Consider the following 25,162-nt stretch of genomic DNA (forward strand, 5'->3'; position numbering starts at 1 on the left):
CTTTTTCAACATAATAAACTAAAAAATACCACCAAAAGAAATCTTCAAATTCTTCTGAAGTACTTTAAGAAAGCCGTTGGAAGAATTTGGGGGTTTCTTTTTGTGGTGTTTTTTTTACCATTTAAAACACCTTTTACCATTTCCAGACACTTATTTTTAAATCATATTAATGGTCCCCATTATATAATAAACCATCTGATATAGCAAAAGACTTAAATTAATCCGGATTGAAGGATTACGAGCCGTGGTGGTGCAGTGGTTAGAATGCAGTACCGCAGGCTATTTCTGCTGACTGCAATGTGGCCGTTCTAATCTCATCAGGCTCAAGGTTGACTTAGCCTTCCATCCTTCCAAGGTCAATAAAATGAGGACCCAGACTGTTGAGGGTAATATGCTGACTCTGTAAACCGCTTAGAGAAGGCTGTGAAGGAGTATATAAATCTAAATGCTATTGCTATTATATTTTTGCTAGGCTACACACTGAAGCCAACCAACATAGTATCCTATACTGTGCTTCCTCTTCCCAGATCCTCTCATCAACATCCTGCAATCTTAACCATGCAATATTTAGCATGAAGCATCCTAATGTATCAAACAGCTCATGTTTGACTTAGGACCTTCTCTTTGTCAAGTTAAATTGAAGGGTTAACATTATTGCTACATGCCATTTAGTGGAGGGGCTGCAAAGCTGTTGGTTCATCATTGTTTCTGCATTAAAGTAGGCACTAGGCAGCCTTCTTGATGTTTAGCAAAGCCTGGCTGTAACGGATGGGATGCCTCAATACCCTTTCTGAAATTTGATCCATTCAATCATGGCAATGAAAGTTACACGAGTGCATTGTTTTCCTGCCTAAAAAGGGCACAAGAACTCCACCAAAATTATTCTTCTTTTGCTTTCCCAGCAACAGTTACTGTTAGAGTGAATAATTGCAGAGCAGCAGAGTCAAGACAGACCTAGTTTTTACTTGTAGCTCCTTGACAGTAATAAAATATGCACTTTGTGGCCATGAAAATAAAGCAGGTATCAAATTTCCTAGTAGCCTACAGAGACTTCAGAAAGGGAACTACTGAGGACTATAATGTTTTCACCCGTAAAACCTTCTTCTATTTGAATCCCATTATGCAAGGATGAATTGTTTGATGGGCTGAATTCACCCTTGGGCAATCTTCTAAAGACGCCACACTCTTTCTCAGTTTATTGCATTATATTTGTGTTTATTGTTACATCATGCTCATTTTTGTATGAACAGAAAGTTCATACACACCGCTTCATGTAAAAATAGCCTTCTCTTTTAAATTTATTTAATAGTCATGTATAATAGAACTAAATACATATAGTATGTGCTGTATATTGCTTTTCTGTGAAGGTTGAATATTTTTTAAACATTCTTTAGTACAAATATGTGATAGAAGTTTGGTTAGCAGCCAGGCCTGAACTGAAAATGTGGATTGTGTTGTGACTTGTGTATTTGTCTATTTTGGAATGTTAGTGGTATCTTGTAATTCCTGAGTTATAATACAAGAGGGGGGTATGTATTCTGCAGCACTAAAATGTTTGAAATTGGAACCTTGTCCTATATTGATAGTTATGAAAAGGGGATGAAGTGTGAGAAAAGTGCATGGGAGGGGGAGAAATATAGAAGAAAAGATTGGGAATTAATATTGCATCATCACTTATCAGAAGTAGAACAAAAACAACATTTTCCCAATTCCATAAGGACTTTCACATTATCATTCAAATGCACATTATCGTCAAAATGCATAGACATGTTTCGCAGAGATAGACTTTTTCATGACAAATATCCTCCACTTTTATTGATTTAGCTGCAGTGTTTGGTATCTACTTTAAAAGCCATTCATGTGCTAACTAAAATAACAGGTGTGTTTTAGCCAAAACCTGACAGCAGCTGAATTCAATAGTTATTTGTGTTCTAAACTTCAATTGCTGAATATTTCACAGTCAACAATGCAAGTGGGTAATTTTTGAATACCGAGCTAATATCCTTCTGTTTTAATGGATAGATTGAATAGCTGATTTAAAAGTTTGTTTGCCACTTCTCAAGCTTTCAGATTGGAATATTTCCCAGACCCGAGAGGTCAGATGCTAAAGCTCAGATGTTGTACTTGCCAAGCAGAGGCTCCGTTGCCCTTCTGTCCTTTGTGGTATCATGGGTCTTTTAAGGATGAGTGGGAAAATATTGCTTTTCATATCTATAGTTGGGAAGATACAGCTTCACAGTGTTGATAAAAAGTTTCATAAATGAACATAATATACTTTTGTCATTATTTGAATTTTATACTATGCTAATACTTTTGGAGCTATTTGTTTGCTATTGTACCACTGTGCATGTACACCTATTCACCATTTGGAAATTTTTAATATAAATGTCAGAGAAAACTATGTTGGGAGAGTGAACTGCCATAGCCTCAGGAACCTGAGCCCCAAGCAATGTTGTCCTCTCTTGGAATTACTGTGTCCCATCTTAGGAGTCTGATGAACTAAATGACTTTATAGACCTGTTCAGAATAGGGGCTCATTTATCCTCCCAAAGTTTATATCCATGACTGAGAAATTGTGATTTAGGCCAATCTTGCCAAGTAATCCATTTGTGGCCATGGGGGAGAATGGCAGATGGCAACTCTATGGAATAGTCTAATGTTTTTAAGTCTCCTACTGTGTTGGTTTTTATTGATATTATAATTTGTTGCACAGGCAGCCAGATGTTCAGACTGGGTGTGACATTTTTGTCTATCTATCAAGTCTTTTCCAAGGACCTGGGATAGGCAGATCTGGATGTCTAATGGTGATGCAGATATTGTCCCAGAATGTAAGCTGTTCTGAGTAAAGCTGCCTTTTGCAATTGACTGATGGTGAATTTGTCAATGCTGATGATATTCAAGTGGTGCCCCAGTTGTTGAGGATTGTGCCCAAGGCACCTATTACTATTGCTACTACTTTGTTTGTTTTTGCCACAGTGGTTCTATTTCTATTTGCAGGTCTTTGTATTTTTGTTATCTTATCCAGTTGTTATTGTTGTCATTAGCTAATTGTCACACCAGGAAGCACTAGAGAGTGGAAGGAAGGGAGATGCTTGAGTGTTTCTCTTTCTTGCCTACAAACTGCCACCCCCATTTCTGCACCTCTTCACTACAATGCTGGTCTGGGTTAGTCTGGAGCTGGCATGGCCAGCTTGCATTTGGAGATGTCAATTTCTCCATCACCTTGAAAAGGTTTCCAATCAAAAAGTTCAATAGTCATCCCGAGACTAAATTGACTCCATGAACTGTAACTCTTACTCCATTATGGGTAGAGTACTGTGGCATGAGGTAGGAACAAACAACTATCAATACTTTTAATGTATTTACACCACACATTGCTCAACTGGGAATGTGAACATGGTAGGAATGCACTCACTGCTTAAAGCTTTGAAAGAGTGGAGACCAGGAACACATAAGTATTTCCTGACTTGGAAACAAACATATGAGTGGCTGCATATTTGTTTAAAACTGGGCAATTTATTGAAGGATTTACTGCTCAGTTAGACGAACATTCTTTCTCCAAACACAAGAAACATAATGTGTATCAAACCTTCATTCATGGAAAAAAGTGCTGGAGAGCCATCAGTATTTAATTGCACTGTTCAGCTGCCTACACTGTATGGCTAATAAAACCAAGTTAAACATTTGTTCCAGGTTTTCCAGAAGGCAAACTGGAGTCAAGTGTAAGAGGCTAAAACAATACCAGTTGGTCATCTTATCAATCTGATAATTGGTCTGTGTTGTTCTTTGTGGCCTTTTTGAGAAAAACTGGGAGGGACCTGAGTTAGCTCTTGATGATACATTCAGATAATATTCCACAGCTGAACCTATGGCTGAACAATATAAGTTCAAATGGGTATCACTTGAGATTATGAAGAAGATGCTTGAGACAATAGCTCTACATATATTCTTCTGAGATCAGGACAATAATGTATTGTAGTATAAAGTATGACTGAAACCACAGATATCGGTACAATAGAATAACTTTCATATTTAATTTGCCTACCAAGGATATGTCTGTTAAGCATTTTTGTGGGGGAAGGAAACAGATAGGATAGAAGAAGTTGTGACCCAACTTCAAAATTTCTGTTAAAATTGTTAAACTTGAAATATTTTCTCTGCCTTCAACCTCCCTCTGAGTCAGTGCTGCAACCAATATTATCAGACAGTATCTAAAGTTGATAGACCTTTCAGTGTATTATAGGCACCACAGGTCCAGTGTATTCACTTTCCAAAGATGATATGAACACATTTCATAACAAGATATATCAAGAAACAATAAGTGTAGAAATGTGCTGAGTGAAATAACTGACCCAATCAACTACATCAGAAATTCCTCAAAACTTCTTCCCTAGTTGAAGGATTTTTGACAAGGACAGGGCAACATAAATCTGTGACCATTTTGCCCCACAAGGAAGTCTTTGGGAGAGTAGTTTCGCTACAACTCACAGTTTGTAATTACAGGGAAGTGATTGAATTCCTTGAAGACCTATATTCTCAAACAAGAAAATATCCTGTGGCAAAGATAAATGAGCATATGTGGAACTTGCAGAAACCTACTTCACACTGCACTTTTATTGGTGCTTTTTTTTTCTTTGATTAGATTCCCTAAACGCAATCCTATAAGAAGCTTATATACAATTTCATCAGGCATCTCCTTTATCTTCTGGCAAAGAAAGTAAAGTATGGAACAATTTTGAATCAATTGAAAATATAGCATTCAAGTCTTCCTAGGAGCAAAAAGATCCCTCAGTGTATTAATGTTCAGTAGGAGCCTTGTCCATTTGAGTTTCCTAGAGAATATTACAAAGTATATTCTGTGGACATTTGTCCATGCCTAGTAATAGTTTATACTATTGCTGTCTTTTTGAAATATGTTAACACATGAGTGAATTGAAAATTTTGCCACAGGGGGTTAGGGTACCACATGCATTTCATATTTTTACAGAATTAATATGGATGCTTCTCAACCACAACTTCATCATGATATAATAATGTACATTGCCAAGAAACACAATTTAAAATATTAAGATACTATTAAGAATATTAGGATGCTGATCTTTTTGGGGAAAGGAAATCACTCTAGGACAGTAGTGCCAGAAACAATTGATAAAAATAATAGACATAACCCTGATTATTCTCATCCTGAATATCAGAAATCCTCAGGATCTTTCTAGGACAAGCATTTTTACAAGCAAGCATTATTCATGCCACACCCAATCCCAGTCTGTCTCTCATAGGAAATGGATCTTAATATCATTGTCAACACATTCAGAGAACACCAATGTACAAAATATGTTAGTGCGATTAACCCTACTTAAGTCTGGGTTTCATTCAAGTGCTGTGTCCCCCAAATCTCCATACAACCTTAAAAATGATGATAATTTCATTTGGTGTTTTATTTTCAATTGCTATATTAAAGGATTTGGAAACACCAGGTACATGGTCTCCAGCCTATCCTTGGTCTCCCCGCATAGAATGATTATGCCAGGCACGGATAAAACAATGATCAGTTTTATTTATATATAATGGGAGGATAACATTTTAAAATGTTTAGATGTTCAGTAGTGAGTGTGCATGTGTGTGTGTGTGTGTGTGTGCGTGCGTGCGTGTGTGTGTGTGTGTACGTACTCTTATAAGTTCCAGTTTTTATTTCTACCTTTTCATTTTGGACTGATACATTATTATTGTCTAATCATAACAACATCAAAAGCCTGGATTTTAAATTGTTTCTTATGAAGCAACAGTCATTTCCCACCAGGAAAGATTTGAGGGGGAAAAACACATCATCTGCCAAGCATTGCTTGTTTCTTCATTGGATTAAAAACAATCAAAATCAAGAACAGACTTCTTATAAAATGGGCATAAGAGAGACTCTGTGCTTTACCTTAAATCTCTACTAAAAAAAATCTTCCAGCATGCTGCTTTTAAAAAACAAAATGAGAGCAGAAAATATAGAAATAATAATCCCCGCTTTAGCCAGTATGTGCCATCTCTGGCCATTGGGGGTTGACAATTGCCCCCGGTGGACAGGGCGCGCAATTTGGGTGTCCTCCTAGATTCCCGGCTGTCGCTGGATGATCATGTGACAGCCGTGGCTAGGGGGGCGTTCCACCAGGTTCGTCTTGTGAGCCAATTGCGCCCCCTACTAGAGCGGGACGCCCTTCGCACAGTCACTCATGCCCTGGTGACTTCCCGCCTCAATTACTGCAATGCTCTCTACATGGGGCTCCCCTTGAGATGCACCCGAAGGCTACAGCTGGCCCAGAATGCAGCCGCGCGGACAATAATGGGGAGTACTAGGTACTCCCATGTAACACCGCTCCTGCGTGAGCTGCACTGGCTGCCTGTGACTTTTCGGGTGCGTTTCAAGGTGTTGATCATCATCTTTAAAGCGCTCCATGGCTCAGGACCTAGTTATCTGCGGGATCGCCTCCTACCCCACACATCCCTGCGGCCAATCCGCTCTCACAGAGAGGGACTCCTCCGGGTACCATCCGCTAAGCAATGCGGGCGGGCGGTGCCCAGGAGTAGGGCCTTCTCTGTGATGGGCCCAACCCTCTGGAACGACTTCCCCCCCGATATTAGAACTACTGTTGATCTCTGCTCCTTCTGTAAGAAACTCAAGACCCACTTGTTCAATTTAGCTGGCCTGGCACAATTGTAATTGTAAATTAGAAGTACAGTATAATCTAACCCTGACCCTCCTGGATGGCATTTTAAATTTTTAAATTTTGGGGTTTTAATTGGTTTTAATTGGAACTATTTTAACTATTGTTAGTTTGGTTATTGTACGGACTGTGTGTCTAAGTTGGTTTGGCTAGGTTTGGTGTTTTGCTTTGTTGTTTTTATTGTATATTTATTGTCTGTACACCGCCCCGAGTCCCTTCGGGGAGAGGGGGCGGTTTATAAATTTAATAAACTAAACTAAACTAAACTAAACTTCTTCACTGCTCATACGGGTAACTATTCATATAGTTATTGATTGTCTTGTGCTATCTAGTACATAGGATCTTCAATTGAAGCCATCTAATAATGACAGAAAAAGCAGAATAGCAGACTTGGATGGGACCTTAAAGTCTAGTCCCCTGCTCAAGCAAGAAACCCTATACAATTGGACAATTGGTTGTCCAATTTCTTCTTAAAAACCTCCAGTGTTGGAACTTCTGCCACAACTTCTGTGGCAAGTCTTTCCACTGATTGTCAGGGGATTTCTCCTTAGTTCTAGTTGGTTCTCTCCTTGATTAGTTTCCATCCATTGCTTCTTGACTTGCCTACAGGTGCTTTGGAGAATGTGTTGACTTCCCCTCCTCTTTGTAGTAGCTCCTAAGATATTGGAACAGTGGTATCAGGACACCCTTGGTACTTCTTTTCATTAAATTAGACATACCCAATTCCTGAACTGTTCATATGTTTTAGTCTCCAGTTCCCTAATAATCTCTGTTGCTCTTCTCTGCCCTCTTTCTAGAGTCTCAACATTTTTTTATATTGTAGTGACCAAAGATGGATACAATATTCCAAGTGTGGTCTTACCAGGTCATTATGAAATGGTACTAGCACTTCACATGATCTTGATTCTTGACTACCATAATTACCATAATATTGTGCTAGACTATATCTAGCTTCTACATACAGAATATAAAAGCACACTTGAAATAAACCAAGTTATTGCTACACAACCAAGATTCATACAATTAAAATTGATGTATGATTTTATAGGGCTTTACAGACCTTCAGAGAAGCTCTCTACTTCCTTCAAAGTTTGACTGAAGCATCTTTTCTTTGTATCAGTAAGTCTTCAAGTACTTTTAATCAGAGCACTGAAGCAGAGAATGTCACCGCAGAGTACCAATTATCTCATTGAAGCAGATTATGTTGCGCTGGTGATGAAAAACAGTACACATTGGCCTCATATTCAATATATGAGTCACGGTGGCACAGAGGTTAGAGTGCAGTACTGCAAGTTACTTCTCCTGACTGCCAGCTGACTGCAATTTGGCAGTTCAACTCTCACCAGGCTCAAGGTTCACTCAGCCTTCCATCCTTCCAAGGTAGGTAAAATGAGGAGCCAGATTGTTGGGGTAATATGCTGACACTGTAAACTGCTTAGAGAGGGCTGTGAACAGGGGTGGGTTCCTACCAGTTCTAACCTCTTCTATAGAAGAGGTTTCACAAATCTACAGTGTCGTTTAGAACCGGTTCCAGCTCCCTCCCCCCCGCCCGTCTGCACATCATCAAGATGAAGAGCGAGAGGAAGAATTCTGGGAGTTGAAGTCCACAAGTCTTAAAGCTGTCAGGTTTGAACACCCATGTGGTTTTTTTTTCTAAAGGGTTAGGGGTGCAAGGTTCTTGTAACTTGACAGCTTTAAGACTTGCACACTTCAATGCCAGAGTTCCTGAGCCAACATTTTGGTTGCTAAGCAAGAGCATTGTTAAGTGAGTTTCACCACATTTTACAAGTTGGCCGCGCCCAACCAGTCACATGGCTGGCAAAGCACTCCCACCCGGTCACATGGCCAGTAAGCCACTCCCACAAAGCAGGCCACATCTACAGAAGAGGTTCTAAAAAATTTGAAACCCACCACTGGCTGTAAAGCACTGTAAAGCAGTGTATACATCTAAGTGCTATTGCTATATTGTCTAATCAAGTCTGCCCTTACATAATTTCATAAGAGCAATAGCAAAAGCACCTAAACTTATATATTACTCCATATTGCTTTACAAACATTCTCTGAGCAATTTTCAATGTTTGCCCCAACAATCTGAGTCCTCATTTTACTGACCTCAGAAGGACGAAAGGCTGAGTCATCAAGATCAAACTCCAGGCTGTGGGCAGAGTTAGCCTGTAATACTGCATTCTAACCAATGCTCCACCACAGCTTAACAACTCTTAATAATTGAAGCAATTCTAAGAAATCACTTCAGGCCACTAACCTGATGATTGAGCATTCAATGCATCATGTATTGACACAGATTAATATGTGGCAAAGATTAACAAAGACATCCCACAAATAAAGGGACAAATAGCTTTCTTTTCCAATGTGGGAAAAAAGAAAACTAATGCATGACTCCTAAAATTGATTTTACATGGTTTTCCAGTCCCATTTCAATCAATCTAGAAAAAGGAACACAAAATTGCAGTTATATGTGATCTTTCCAACTTAAAAAAATAAAAATAAAGTACAGCCTATGTTCATGAAAAAAAATTGTCAATCCTGGTCATATGGAGATGAAAAGAATGAATACAATTTATCATCGAAAGATCGAAAATCGAAGAACTTCTATCACTATGTAGACTTTTCTTCTGGTATGCATAGACTTATTTTTACTTTCAGGAATGATAATTTAGGTAGAGATCTCATCTTTTTCCCACATTTTGTACTACTTTCCATTGCACGGATGTCAAGTATTATAAATGAAAATCATTTGATGCCAAGAAGCCAGTTATGGTAGGATTGAATTTAGTGAGGTGAACTTTAACCTCATTAAAACATAGCTATCTGTCTTTGGACAACACAGAGACTGTAGTTTCTGAGATAAATTATGGATCAGACTCTGTTCTGTTCGTACCCTACAATTCTGTCCATATCTTCAAATGCTGGATGACCTATTTGTGGACAGGATGGCAAACTTCACGATCTGTATTTTTCTGTATCTGTCTTTCCATTGCCCTTTTCACTTTTAATTTTTTAAATCTTGTTTTAATATTTCAAGAATTTTTTTTATATCTTGATTACTTCAACTTAATGCATCTCATGGTTGCTTTGAAAGCATAAAAATAGAAAGCTTTGTATTTCAGATATGTGCCAAAGCAACATCAGGGGACATTTTAGTGTATCCTGTTTTATGGCTGGATATTGCTGCATAGATAATTTAATGAAGTACAGGAAATTAAAATTTTCAGGAATTGTCTCAACTTTACATATAAAAGTATATGTACATGCATTCTTTAGCAACATCTGCTGCACACTAACAAAGATTTATCCTTCTTGAAGAAGAAAAACAGTTTTAAAAATAAAAGGGGCTCATCCACACAGCTGCTTTGCTCCATCCTGGAATAGGGAAGAAATAGTTTAGGATAAATCCCATGATCCCAGAGAATGCCATGCTCTCAGTAGAGCCATCCTGAGCAATGCTACATTGGCAGCAATTGGCAAATTCCACCTGCTGGAATTCAAAGATGACCAACCTGGATAAGTCACCACCAGTTGCTATAAAGAAAATGTGCCAAGGTATGTTTATAAGATCCAAGTGTTTTGTCAGAGCAATTTTTTCCCTTCAAGAGACTGTCAATTTATTGATTATTGTGATAGAGACCTTTTAAGAGAATATTATGCAAAGTAAGAAATGAGGAACCAGAGGTGACCCAAAAGCATGGCTTTTGGAGAAGCAGATCCACTGCACTGACTACAGAAGAACAATCTCTGTCTCTCTGTCTCTCTGTCTCTCTGTCTCTCTGTCTCTCTGTCTCTCTCTCTCTCTCTCTCTCTCCTCTCTCCTCTCTCTCTCTCTCTCTCTCTCTCTCTCTCTCCTCTCTCTCTCTCTCTCTCTCTCTCTCTCTCTCTCACACACACACACACACACACACACACACACTTTGGGCCAAATAGGAGAGGAGGTACACAACACTGTTCCCGATTGTCTGCAAATGATGCAAACTTTATTATCTACGTAATAATATAGTTTAAAATATTGCTCAAAGTGGCATAAATGCAATGGAAATTGTGGGCATTACATCCCATATGCATTATCACTAAACTGAATGTAATTATTATATCAGGGTCCCGCTCTCTCTCTCCCTCTCCCTCTCCCCCTCCCTTCCTCTTCCTTCCTCCCTCCCTCCCTCCAAGTGATTGCATATATCAGATTCCCACTCAAACAGGCACTTGTCAAAACTATATTTTATTGCTGAAGTGCAGTCAATGCCTTGAAGGTTATGCAATAGAATGACATTTCCAGTTCGGATTTCAACAGCAATGAATTGAATGGTACCATGCTATCAAATCCACATATGTCGAATTCACATATGTTGGACTGCAGCACCCATTGTACCTGACCAACACAAAAAAGTGGATAGGGGAAAAAACCTTGAAGTCATCTCTGAAAACACCAAATGTTGGAAGGCTGATATGTCAGAAGATTATATCATACCGTTCCTTATGAATATACCAAAACATGACATTGTTTGATATGCAAACATGAGCAATCTTTAAAGAAATTATACTGAACTATGGAACAGACTGAAACTTCAATGAATGGCTGCAGAAGCCAACAGACTTTCTTTAGCCAGCAGTATGTGTAAGCCCTCTCCAAGAAAATGTCATTTCTTCTCAGCAGTGTTTTGTGACTCATTGCTAGATAAATTTAATCTCTTCTCTCTGCCATACAGTTCCTGATGAGATGCTGCCAATTGTCATAGTGTAATTGCTGTTATTCATGTTTGCTGTTGTTCCCTCAACAAAAGAGCAGCTTCTAAACGGTTACTAATCCTTTAATATGCAAATACCACCTGCTGTTAACTGAGTGATGGGTTTGTCTCTTGCTCTTGGTTGGAATCTTATTCATTACAGCTGTGCATCATTAGGATCTTTGTGGTTCAGGGTTATCACCAGGAACTTTATGTCTCTCAGTTTCCACTTTCCTGGAGTGTGTTTCAGTGCTTCCAGCCTGAATTCTGACTGAGAAGTGGATTTTGTATTAAGCCAATCTTTCACCTGAGGGGAAACCGGGTGCAATGTTTATGACTTGCCTATGAACCAAAAAGAGTTAATCCATTATATATGTAGATTTCCAAAATGGCTGTCAAGAGTTTTTAAGAAAAATTAAAGGCTTTAAGCGACTTAAAAGTTGATGAAATATGGCTGCTATTTAAAATATACCATTTATATTCTCTTACAATATTCTTGATACATGGGATTGATCTCTACACCTCAGATGCATTCATCAACACTGCAGAAAAATTAATGTTCTGCCATCGCAGTTGCATACACGTAAACCAACATGTACTAGGAATACAGTGACATGCATTTCTTATAAAGGGCAGCCCTTTATTTCAAAAATCCGTCCTTTAAATTTATTTTTCACAAACTCACTTTTGTCCTTTATTATGGCCATTTAATGTTTACCATATAAAGTAAATGGTACCACTTAAAGCACAGTCTTTCACATTCATGTGAAAAATATGGAAACGGAATTATAATTTAACCCACCTTTATTTTTATAGAAATAGCTCAAGATGGCAAACATATCTAATACACCTTCCTCCAAAAAAGTTTCTCGCAATAGCAATGGTGTGAGGTGAGTTGGGTTGAAAGAGAGTGACTGGGCCAAAGTCACCCAGCTGGCTTTCATGGCTACAGTGGGACTTGAACTCCTGGTCTTCTGCTTTGTAGCCTAGAGTCTTAACCACTAGACCAAATATCTCTCTTTTTAAAATAAATTCACTGTTTGATTTTAGATATTTTTGTTAAAAATGTGCTTTTGTAAAGTTTTTCTAAAGGGACATGGTGGCTCAGTGGCTAAGACAATGAGCTTGTCAATCAGTAAGGTCGGCGGTTCGGCAGTTTGAATCCCTAGCGTCGTGTAACGAAGTGAGCTCCCATTACTTGTCCCAGCTTCTGCCAACCTAGCAATTCAAAAGCATGTAAAAATGCAAGTAGAAAAATAGGAGCCACCTTTGGTGGGAAGGTAACAGCGTTCTGTGTGCCTTCGGCATTTAGTCATGCCGGCCACATGACCACAGAGACATTTTCGGACAGTGCTGCTCTTTGGCTTTGAAATAGAGTCAGGCATTGCCCCCTAGAGTCAGGAACGACTAGCACATATGTGTTAGCATTTACCTTTTTAAAGTTTTTCTTGGTTTTGCTTGACAAGCAAAATTGGAAGTGGAACAGACTATCACTCTGTTTTGATGTCATGTCCTTGTGCAATGACATCACAAGGAAAACTTGGAAACTATTACAGCCATAAAAGGCAACAGTACCAAAATGATGGGAGGCAATAAGCAGAGACGGCATACAGATGCACAAAAGCAATGTGAAAAAAAATTAAAGAACTAAAAAATGTGCAAGCCAGCAAAGTAGATATTCCTGGCCATGTTCGCCAGCAAGTAGAAAGTTGTTATTAGTTCAAGATGCCTGAAGACCTTTAATATTGCCAGAAAATCTGTGAAGAATTGGAACCTGACAACTGTTTGTTGTCCTGAAATCAAGTACTGGACTTCAGGTAGCTGGACCATATGCTATTCCTTGTGAAAAATACAAAAACCAATAAATCAAACCAATAAATGAAAGACCAATAAATCAAATGGCAAAAATTTCAACCTTCAGTGGAAAATATTTTTATGATCCTTCTGAATTCCAGAGAATTATTGTTGGAGACAGCAACACACAATATCATAAGGGATAATTCAGGGACATACCAGATCAACTCCCAGTATGAATTGGTGAAACTGAAACTCACAACAGCTGTACAATGTATCAAGCTGGTGACAGTGTATTTGCTGCTGTAAAGTTATTTTTGTCTTTAAAAACTTAAACAACTGACTAATAAAAAGAAAAGTGGCTTATTAAGAGATACAGATAAAAAACCAAATAGCGAAACAATTGAATTACTCAAATAGAACAAAAAAGCTTGAAGGTAAAAAATATATATATTTAAAAACGTAGCAACGAAGACATTTCATGGAGCTGGGGGTAGTTGTCCTCGTAGATAAGAATAATCTTGGATAATATAGAGAACTTCCTGAAACAAATGCAAATCTCAAAAAGAATTTTTGAAACCAAAAGGGGAATAGGATGAGAGATGATGATATGGTTAGATAGTGTCATTGATGCGGTGAATATGAGTTTGGGCAAACTCCCAAAGACATTGGAGGATAGGAGGGCCTGCTGTGCTGTGGTCCATGGGATTGTAAAGAGTCAGACACAACTTAGTGACTGTACAACCAAAAAAAAAAAACCATTGTAGATGCTCTCAATGATGATCAGAGATTGAAAGTCTTTGTTCCTATTCAGGAAATGTTAATTTTCATTCAGTTTGCCAATGAGGAATACGATTATGATATGGGATATGAACTGGCCATAGACCTCTTTGACCAAGACATATTGTTTTGACAAGATTATCAGTCTTTTGTCTCTTGCTGATAGCCTGCTGAAAAGAAATCTGTTTGTAGAAATAATTGAACCTCATTTAGCAGATAGTAGAAAAGAGATGATAGATGATAGAGAAGATAGATGACAATCACTAAAGTACTATTATTATTATTAGTTGTAAATTGTAAATAGGTTTTTGAACTGAAGTGTGTTTACTGTGTGATAACTAAAAAAGTTTTCCCCCTCAATAGTTATCTTGTCTGCACAATCCAAGCTATATCAATCATTAATAACTTTTTCCTTCTAGTATAACTTTCAATGTAGCTTCACAAAATAATGGTTTCTAAGCTGTTTTCTACATTTTTCTAATACAATGTCTTAGGATTATGAAGACTGTTTGTATTGTCATTGACAATTCAGAAATATATACAGATATGTTCTAAGAGCTGGGAGAGAGAAAATATCATTCATGAAGAACAGTAAAGGGCAGCTGTTTTATCCAAATTCCATGTACTCCCTGGAATAGTGGGCTACTTCCTTAAAAGTTGTGCAGTGCTGTTTGCATTTTTTTGATATCACTGTATTTGACATGTGTATTACTTCTATACTTTTTTTTTTTGCTGTATGCCTCCCACATTACTCCCACAGTAATTTCATGTGAGAAGAAATAATAAATAAAAATTCCCTGTGTAAAGCAAAGTTATAGCAATAGCAATAGTACTTAGACTTATATACTCAATAATAGTTTACAGCACTCTCTAAGAGTTACATATTGCCTCCAACAATCTGGGTCTTCATTTTACTGACCTCGGAAGGATGGAAGGCTGAGTTAACCTTGAGCCAGTCAAAATCAAACTCCTGGCAGTGGACAGATTTAGCCTGCAATGCTATATTCTAACCACTATGCCACCATGGCTACTTATACATATAAGCAATTAAAACTTTTAATTGTTATAAATCCATTTCAGATTTGCCTTTTTCAGGTATGTCCTTTATTTTTTGCAAGAAAATATAGTCAGCATAACTACGTATGTACCAGGTATCTTGTATAAGGATTGCATTTGCATTCCATCTTCTCCTAATAAAATAACCTCTTCCATGCTGCCGCCACCTAGATGATCCCAGATAAAATCCTCTCGTGTGAATGGCAGCTGATGGAACTATCAGAACTATTTTATACAAATAGATTTGCATATTTCCTTCAGCAAAAAACAAAATAGGGATTAGAATTAATGTATTAAGCATTTGCAAAAGAGGAAACTAGATTCTGCCTTAAATTCTTCATCCCAAGGAACCAAAGGTTTTCAAACCCTCACAACAAGGTTTGTTCTAACCATGGATTATTTTTGAAGAGGCATGACAGTTAGAAAAACATCATGCTCTGGTTTATGGTTAGCTTCATAAATATCATAAGTAAAAATCAATAAACCACTTTATTCCTCGGTTCAATGTGTACATAAAATCAGAAAGTGCAATTCCAAAGCCACTTAATATGCCTTTGAATATCTTCTCTAAACTATTAAATAAGATTGCTATTCCCTCCTGCTGGATCAAAATGCACACTACACACCATCAACAAGAAAGGGAAACAGAAAACAGCCCCAAATGCATCACCAAATAATCACTAAGTGTGTGCGCTAGGATGGACAGTAGTTCTTGTCAATCTCATGATTCAAAGTCCTGTTAGAAAGCTCCATCTTTCTGAATAGTCATATACAGATGGATTTCTTTTGCCAGTGATTTGGAAGGTTTTTTTAAAAAAAAAATAAAGATTAACTTTCATTTTTGGTTTGCTGAATTTTTCTGTTGTGAAATATTATACATAGAGACATACACACACACACTTATCCAGTTGTTGCAGCCTACACATTTTGTCTACATGCATCCCCTGCTTGAGTTGGAGACATTGGTAGCCATTTGGGTTTCAGAAAAATCAACATGTAACCCAGTGGTGGGTTTCAAAAAATTTTGGAACCTACTCTGTGGGTGTGGCCTGCTTTGTGGGAGTGGCTTGAAGGCCATGTGACCAGGTAGGAGTGGCTTGCTGGCCATGTGACTGGGTGGGCCAGCCATGTAACTGGGTGGGAGTGGCTTGCTGGCCATGTGATTGAGTGAGAGTGGGATGTTAGAAGTTAGAAAGGCTGGGTCCCAAACCGAGCTGGCTTAACTGGGATAGGGAGAATAGGGGGTAGAGCTTCACCAAGGACCCTCCTCTCCTTTCCCCTCCTGAGATCGCTGCCTTTCCCCAAAAAAGCAGAGGGCATCATAATTTAGAGGGAGTGTCTCCCAACTTCCCCCCTTTGTGTGTCACCCTTTCTCTCTCTCTCTTCCTCCCCCCGTTTCTCTCCCCCCTTTCCTTCCTCCTCCTTTTCCTCTGCACAGTTTCCCCCAGTTTTTCACGCTGAGCCATTGGGGGAGGGCAGAGGGAGAGAGAGAGATGGATTGAGGGGCGCAAAGAGATGGGGCGTCCCATTTTGAGAAGCCTCTCATCGCAAAAGATCGCTGAGAGGAGGAAAGGGAGGATTCCCCACCCCACTCAGCGCTGTTTTCGATGGGTGGCTTTTCCCCCTCTCAGAGCTGTTTCCCTTCGCAAAAGATCGCTGAGAGAAGGAAAGGGAGGATTCCCCACCCCACTCGGCGCTGTTTTCGATGGATAGACATGCGGCTTGGTTTAGCAATGGAGCGGCTTCTGGACAGGCGGGGGGTGAGCGAGTGAGTGACAGGGGCGGGGCAGGAACATACTTCCGGGTTCATTGACCAACCGGCTCGCCCGAACTGGTGCAGACTGGCAGAAACCCACCACTGATGTAACCATATTATAAGCAGCTGCATCCTCTTTGCTGACGATGTAAAACTATTTAACATCACAGGCAATTCTACTACTCTACAAAACAACCTAGATTATGTATCTGAATGGTCAAACGATTGGTAACTCCAAATCTCTGCTAAGAAATGCTCAGTCCTATACATTGGCAATAAAAATCAGAACATCAAATACAAGCTGGGTGGAAACGATCTAAAAGATGAGCCACACTCTGTCAAAGACCTTGGAGTACTCATTTCTAAAGACCTAAGCCCCAGAACTCACTGTAACAATATTGCCAAAAAGGCATTCAGAGTTGTCAACCTTATTTTACGTAGTTTTCTCTCTGCTGCTAACTAGGACATATACAATCTTTGCCAGACCTATACCTGATTGCTGCTCACCTGCCTGGAACTCACACTGCATTTCGGACATTAACACATTAGAGAGGGTCCAGAGGTATTTTACAAGAAGAGTACTCAACTCCTCTGCTCGTAATAAAATTCCTTATACCACCAGGCTTGAATTTTTAGGACTGGATAACCTTAAACTATGTGTTTATGCTATGTTTTGCTTATTTATATTCATTTATTTGTGCCATTTTTTCATGTTGTTCATACTTGTTTCCTTGTTGAGAAATTTAAATAAATAAATAATTAAATAAAATAAATAAAATAAAATAAAATAAAAAAATAAAAAATAAAATAGAATAAAAATAAAATAAAATAAAAAAATAAAATAAAATAAAATAAAATAAAAAATAAAATAATAAAATAAAATAAAATAAATAAAATAAAAAATAAAATATAATAAAATAATAAAATAAAATATAATAAAATAATAAAATAAAATATAATAAAAAATTAAAAAAAATAATAGTAATAAAAATAAGCGTTTATCACACTGTTGTAAGTTAGTACTTGGAAATGGCAATGGGTCCTTACGTCACTGAAGAAGATTCTAATGCTGGGAATGATTGAGGGCAAATGAAGAAGGGGATGGCAGAGAATGAGGTGGATGGATGGAGTCACTGAAGCAGTCGGTGTGAGCTTAAATGGACTCTGGGGGATGGTAGAGGACAGGAAGGCGATGGGTCGGACATGACTTAGCAATTAACAACAACTTACGTATCATGTCCATTTCTGAGGAGCATTTTGAACGTCCTGAGTGCTAGAAAGGTTAAAATAGGCCTTGCTTCACATTTCAACAGCATAGCCATATCAGAAGGAAAAGCTTTGTAGGCATCATCTGCAACATACATCACATTAAGCCATATATTTTCTTAACTATGATTAGTATATGTCACAGGTGTCAAACTTGTGATGTCACATTGCCGTCACATGACATTTTGTAATGTTTTTCCCATTCACGGTGTTGGGGTGAGCCTGGCCTGCATGTGATGCATCCGGCCCATGGCCGCTAGTTTGATATCCCTGGTATATGTGAATCAAGTCACAGTGAATTCCCAGCTCCTCTAAATGAGATCCCTATCTTCAGATCTGACCAAGTTTCATTCAGGAAGCTGTTAAGCCATTTTCACAGCTGTTGCCAAAGTAGGTCACTTGATAAGGATTCAGTGTTGTTTTAAATCACTCTCACTTAGCAAGTAATTAGCACTCCTGGCACATTTGTTCATTAACTAAAATCTCATCAATACATTGCTGAGAAAAGCAATGAGGCGGGTTTGAGTGTAAGATGCAGACAGAAGATAGCATTCTGTTTGCCTATTAGGACATGACTGATAAAGAGTTACACAGTAATTCAAGAGAAATTAGTCACGGCCATCTATTCATTGTAATCCTCCTAGGTTTTTAATGTGCTAGATCCAAAACATCACAGGAAAGAGTTCTTTTTAAAATGAGACAAATGCTTGTAGAATCATCTGCTGTCCACTATATAATCATGGACACCTGTGGGACTGTTTATGACATTCTAGCTTAATTGTTCTTTATTTTGTCAATTTTTCTTCTGAGATTCTCTTTCCTCTAAAGAATCCTCACTAGCAGCTTAAGTAGCATAAGCTAAATGTTAGCCATAAAATTCTAAGGATGCAAAGACTGCCAAGTGGGGCTTTATCTGATTCAACTGACCTTTAAAATTTATTTTGCAGCTGTCAAAAAACATGTTAGATGGCGTATGAGATTCCCAATGATTAGGAAAGGAAACTATAGAGAAATCTACTTGTTACATTTATCTACAGAACATGAAATGCATGTTCTCCTTCCCTCATTTTGTTTAACAAAAGGGGAAAAAATGAAAAGAATTTTAATAAGGAACTCAAGAGACAGTATCAAGAAGCTATAAAAGATTCATATGAATCCCATTGTTAAACATGAGAGTTCATTTAGAACCCTTAATAAACCTCAGACAGAGATGCTAGAATCTGAATTTAGCCAGGTGAGAATCAACATTTTGGGTAATTCACATACCCATAAGATAGCAGCTCTTCTGCATGCTTATGGAGAAGTTTAGATGAATGGATCTCCTTGCTGTTCCTTTGCGGTTTTGTTGACATCACACTAGCATTTTATCCTGTTCATTAAAGCAGTGGTGGGATTCAAACATTTTTACTGCCAGTTCTGTGGGCATGGTGTGGCGGGTGTGGCATGGCATGGAAGGTGTGGCTTGGTGGGTGTGGCAGGGGAAGGATACTGTAAAATCTCCATTCCCTCCACACTCCAGGGGAAGGATACTGCAAAATCCCCATTTCCTCCTGATCAGCTGGGACTCGGGAGGCAGAGAATAGATGAGGGCGGGGCCAGGCAGAGGTGGTATTTACCCGTTCTCTGAAGTACTCAAAATTTCCGCTATCAGTTCTCCAGAATCTGCTGATACCACCTCTGCTGTAAAGGTTTTAAAAGGTTTGAAAGCTGTCAGAAATGAGAGCAGCTTGGGTGGTATTGAGAAGGTGCAAATACTGTAGTATCTAATTGGCTCAAATTAAAAACATAGCATCCATAAGTGTATAGATAGATGCAAATAACTGACTGATTTCCCAATCCCTACGGACTCAGAGTTACGTTTCCCTTGCAGGCATCATTAGGTTGATCCAATGTTTCGCGAGGGAACATGGGCAGATCCTTAAGCATCCCAAACTAAGATTGATCAGGTAGCTAAAATACTCCAGGACATATGTACTTTTTAATGAGAGTTGTTCCTTATGCCGCAAGGAAATTATGTTTCAGATTCATACCATTTGCAATGCACAACCAGCTATCTACACCACGGTTAAGTAGCAGGGAACCTTCTTGATCCATGCACCGTTGCTGAATAAATATTGATTCTTACACCCCGGGGTTTTTTAAATATTTTTTTATACTGCCTTTATTACTTTTATAAGCAACTAAAGGTGATGAACATACCTAATACTCCACTCTCCCCATATTATCCCCACAATAATAGCCCTGTGCAGTGGGTTGTGTTGAAAAAGAGTGACTGGCCCCACCTAGCCAGCTTTCATGCTTAAGGCAGAACTAGAATTCCCGGTGACCTGGTTTCTAAGTCAGCATCTTAATCACTGGACCAAATTGGTTCTGGTTCTTCCTAAATCATTTAATTAGATGTCATGGTCAAATTTGATTCCTGGTTACTATATGGATAAATACTACTCATCTTCAGCTATCTTTGGTAATATCTCAGTTCTTCCAAGGATTTGTTCTTAATTTATTTAAGCACTTAATTTATTCATCAAATCACTCCATCATTTTCTCCTATTCCCTCCAATTTATCAGTCCATGCACTTCTTAGTAATGACTTCCAAATCTATTACTTGAAGACATATTTTTGTTTTCTTTCTTAGTATTTAGCTTTAATAGCCATACATATATTTTCCTGTGGAAATACCATTTAAGTGTTGTGATTTGACATTTAATTGCCCTTATGTTTCATGATTTTGTATAGGGTTTCATGATTGCCCTTATGTTTCATGATTTTGTATAGGGGTTTCACTGCCTTCTTCACAAGGATTAATCTCCTTTTTAGCAGAACATGGACCATTTTTATTCTTGAACACTCCCTCCCCCCAAAAAAGACGTGTTTTGTTTCCTCTTTTTTTGCTTAAAGTTTCCTAAATATTCAGACCAACATTTATGTTGTTTTCTTAATAGTCGTATTTGAAATATGGCTTATAGAAGCTGCAAATAAATTGAGATTTAATATTGAATGTATTAAGATAAACTCTTTTTTTACTTTCATAATAACTCTTCAGTTCAAAATGATTAAGTAAATCATTTCTACTTTTGGCTAACAATGATGTCATTTACATAACTCAAAATTGTTTTCTCATCTTCTATTTATATTTCAGGTGTCATCTCTCTGAATCTTGCCAGTCTCATAATAAATCACTTTATAAGATTCCTGAGAAAAATAATCAGATGTTCTGACATTGCCATTAGCTTTAATGTGTCCCATTTTCTGGCCTGATTTACACAAAGTCTTGCTGTAATCTTGCTGAAGCAAAGGTAAACTTCCTTCTCATATTATCTTGTTCTATTATACATCTTGTATTAGTTGTTTGATCTCCTATCCCTTTATCTTTTCCAAAGCCTGTTTATTTAGCATTTTTTCCATATATACTTCTGTTCTTTAAAAGTGTTTAAGCAAAACTCTGAGTGTGTGAGGAATTCATGCATAAATTCAATATAAGTGTACACACTAGTATTTCCTAATTTCTATGCTACACGTTCTTGTTCAATATTTGTTGACCCAAACCTGTTACTGATATAATTACTTCTGCAACTTTACACAATTCAGTGAGAATTTCATCTGCACCAGAAGCTTGTAAATTTGACAGTAGGTCTATAGCGTATATATCTAATTATTGAAGAAAATTGACTCCTGAATGTATTCTTTCTCTACAAAGTTTTCATTCATTCTACAATTTCATTTGTAAAAGTTTTTAGAAAGTCTTTCCATTCTTCCTTTGAACTTAGTGCTAAATCCTTTAGCTCCTTTGTAGTTTTTACCTGTGTTTGAACTGTATTTCTGAGTTGGGATATTTAACGTTTCTTTTCATGCCTCTAATTCATGAACGTAACTACTAACCAACTAAGATAACGATCATACCTTCTGTTCATGTATTTTTCCAGCATATTCTCCAATCTATTTTATCATTTGAACCACATCTCCCAACCACAATTTTGGCTCTTCAATTTATTTTTATTTATTTTTTTGCCTTCCAAGTCACTGTGATGAGAGCAAAAAATGGTGATCCATTCTGATTTGAGGACAGACAAGTCAAACACCGTTCCACCCTCCACCACTGCCTTTCTTTTCTACCTTGATTTTTTTAAACACACAATAAAGTATACTAGCACTAATTTATGAATAAACATGGATGGGATTGCACAGTAAATTGCTTACCAACTTTCCCCATAACAAAACCATGGTAGTTCTTCAATTATCTCAACTCTTTCTTTCTAATCCCCTGCTGTGATGATGATGGTTACTTAGTCAGCAGTCTAAAATCATGTACCACCCCAGTTTCCAAAACAAACAAATGAAGAATTTTATCATCTGCTCAGCTGTAAACTCTGCAAAGGCAGTGCAACACAGGGAGCAGAATGACCGTAACATGGGAGTGAGCTGACGGCTTGTTAAAGAACAGTTGCGGAAATGTGTGGGTTTTTTTCTCATAAATTGTCAAAAAAAACTAGCTCTATGGGACTGATTAGTGTGAGTGGTGAATTTGCACCTCATTTGCACCAAGAGAGGAGATACACCATTGTCATACTTTAGATTGTATACCCATTTCCTGTGTTCTTATTCATGTTTATTCTTATTCCTGTTATCTTGTACATGAGTGACAAACTAAATAAATAAATAAAAATAAATAAATCATTGTTTTTCAAACTTGGCAATGTGTGGACTTCAACTCCCAGAATTTCCCAGCCAGCATGCTGACTGAGGATTCTAGGAGTTGAAGGGCGCACGTCTTAGAGCTGCCTAGTTTGAAAAAAGCTATCTTAACTGACACGCATCCTCATCTAGGAACAGGTAATACAGTTGGTATTTGAGGGAAGAAGACCAATCTCTGAGTATTTTGCAATCTTAGAGTCAGCTAAAGCATGGCATTCTGTCTTTAGTCTTGCTGGATTCCATGCTTCTTCATGTTATTATTGGTAGTGACAATGAGACTGGACTGTGGCAAAGATATATTTAACCTTTGCTCCTGCTGAAGTCCCAGAGGGGACTTTCTTTCTGCCTCCCTGTATACTACAAATAAGAACTCTTTGTTCCTAGATAATTTTGTTACATTGAGGTTTATTTATTTAGTTTTATTTAGTTTGTCACTCATGTACAAGATAACAGGAATAAGAATAAACATGAATAAGAATACAGGAAATGGGTATTTATTTGTACTCATTTCCTGTGTTCTTATTCATGTTTATTCTTATTCTTACAAATAAATGGGGAGAGTAAGACAGGGACCTTAGGCATGCTGATGTGCTTATGCACATCCCTACTGACCTCTTAGGAAAGGGGTGAGGTCAACAGTAGACAGTTTAAGGTTAAAGTTATGGGGGTTAGAGGAACTAACAACGGAGGCAGGTAGTGCATTCCAGGCATTGACCACTCAGTTGCTGAAGTCATATTTTCTGCAATCGAGTTTGGAGCGCTTTACCTTGAGTTTATATCTATTGCGTGCTCATGTATTATTTCAGTTGAAGCTGAAGTAGTCATTGACAGGTAAGGACATTGTAGCAGATAATTTTGTGTACTACGCTTAGGTCAGACCGTAGGCGGTGTAGTTCTAGGTTGTTTATATTCTTAGACATTTAAATATGAACTATGAAGCTATGACAGTTTAAATTATATGAAAATAAATACTGTGTTCTTATATTGGTATTAGCTGGGCATGCCTAAATTTGTCTTTTTTTCAAGGTTGGTTCTCAAGACATTCCAAAGGCTATTTCATCTTGCTTCATTTTAGTAAGGAAATTTCATTGTAGTCAGTCCTGAGGAAAGAAATCTGACAATGAATTTACCTTTCCACATCTTGACCAGGGTTTCTTTTGCTACAGATAGTCCTGTTTAGTGACTGCTTCACTTAATAATGGTTTGCAGTCATGACAGTGATAAAAAACTAAAATTGTGACCAATCCTCAAACTGATGTCCTTCACTATATAAGTAGCCCTCGGGTTACAACCGCAATTGAGATCTGGCACTCCATTGCTAAGGAACATGGTCATAAAGCGTGTTTTCACTTGACTGTGTCACTTAGCAACAACAATTCTGACAGTCCCAGTTGCCATTGTTAAACAGGGACTACATCTGAACTGAATACGTATATGAAATCTTCAAGGCAAAGCATTTAGCCACCTAAGCTAATAAAGCAAAAAGTATTCCGGTGAAAAACCCCATCAGTGTATCAAAAAGCAACTTATATTCCTTATGGTAACTCTGACCATGGTATTTAGTAATGCTCTATCAGAACTTGAAGAACCATAACATGGGCAAATATGATTGTAAGATAATAAAAAGTGGAAAGTTGTATAAAATATTAAATAAGTTTCTATATAGATATTCCAGTTTGAGAGAGCATAGTTTTATCTGTGCAATATACCCAGGAATATGAAATAGGCAAAGAGATAGCTACAACATCGCTGGAAGAAGACAAAGGATGAACTACATTGAACATGGGTAAGAGCTGTTATTAAGGCCTACTTCATGCCGTTTTAGGCAATGAAGCATAAGTACTTCTCACTAATTACATCTGCAGATAATCTGCCAACGACCCTCTTTAAAGTGAGCCATCTCCTCCTGGGAAGGAATCTACATGAAGGGGTGCACTGAGGAATTTGCTGATTTTCTGGAAGACAAAATCACTCAAATTCATTCCCAGTTAGATGACAGTGTGGTTGCTGATCTGGTGGAGGCACCTGAGGCAAGTTCTTGCCAGTTATCTTGGATGGTTTGATTCTGTTGCCTGAGGAAGTGGGCATACTCCTAGGGAACATGAGTGCAAGCACCTGTGTTTTAGACACATGCTCCTCGTAGCTTGTAAAACTTCCCAGGAAGTGGCATACAGGTGGATATTAGTAGGGATTAATGCTTTCCTGGGGGGGGTGCCCCCAGCATTTTAAAGAGGTTGTGGGGCCCCTCTTCTTTAGAAACCATCTCTAGACTCCATGCTATTGGATAATTTTTCTCCTGTTTCCAATCTTCCCTTTCTGGGGAAGGTTGTTGAGAAGGTAGTTTAGTTACATAGCAGATCCATAGGTTCCT

At 38.0% G+C, this 25,162-nt stretch overlaps 1 protein-coding gene and 1 pseudogene across 4 annotated transcripts in view; both read left to right on the top strand.

Moving 5' to 3' along the window:
* The window catches only part of RALY (RALY heterogeneous nuclear ribonucleoprotein), a 256,203-nt gene that overhangs the window by 151,465 nt on the left and 79,576 nt on the right, over positions 1 to 25,162 (top strand). For 2 of the 3 annotated variants that reach the window (XM_081948651.1, XM_081948653.1), the window contains exon 3: positions 21,239 to 21,395. The exons of the other annotated variant lie outside the window; for it this stretch is intronic. The gene's annotated coding sequence lies outside the window, so the exon portion shown is untranslated. The remainder of the gene's footprint in view (positions 1 to 21,238; positions 21,396 to 25,162) is intronic. 3 annotated transcript variants of the gene reach the window in all.
* On the top strand, positions 12,275 to 14,277 carry LOC309390100 (histone PARylation factor 1-like; annotated as a pseudogene). The gene is made up of 3 exons: positions 12,275 to 12,336; positions 13,368 to 13,809; positions 13,990 to 14,277. The product of its transcript is annotated as a histone PARylation factor 1-like (transcript).

This window comes from Natrix helvetica (assembly GCF_964273705.1).
Source record: "Natrix helvetica genome assembly, chromosome: 3".
NCBI classification, from domain to species: Eukaryota; Metazoa; Chordata; class Lepidosauria; order Squamata; family Natricidae; genus Natrix; species Natrix helvetica.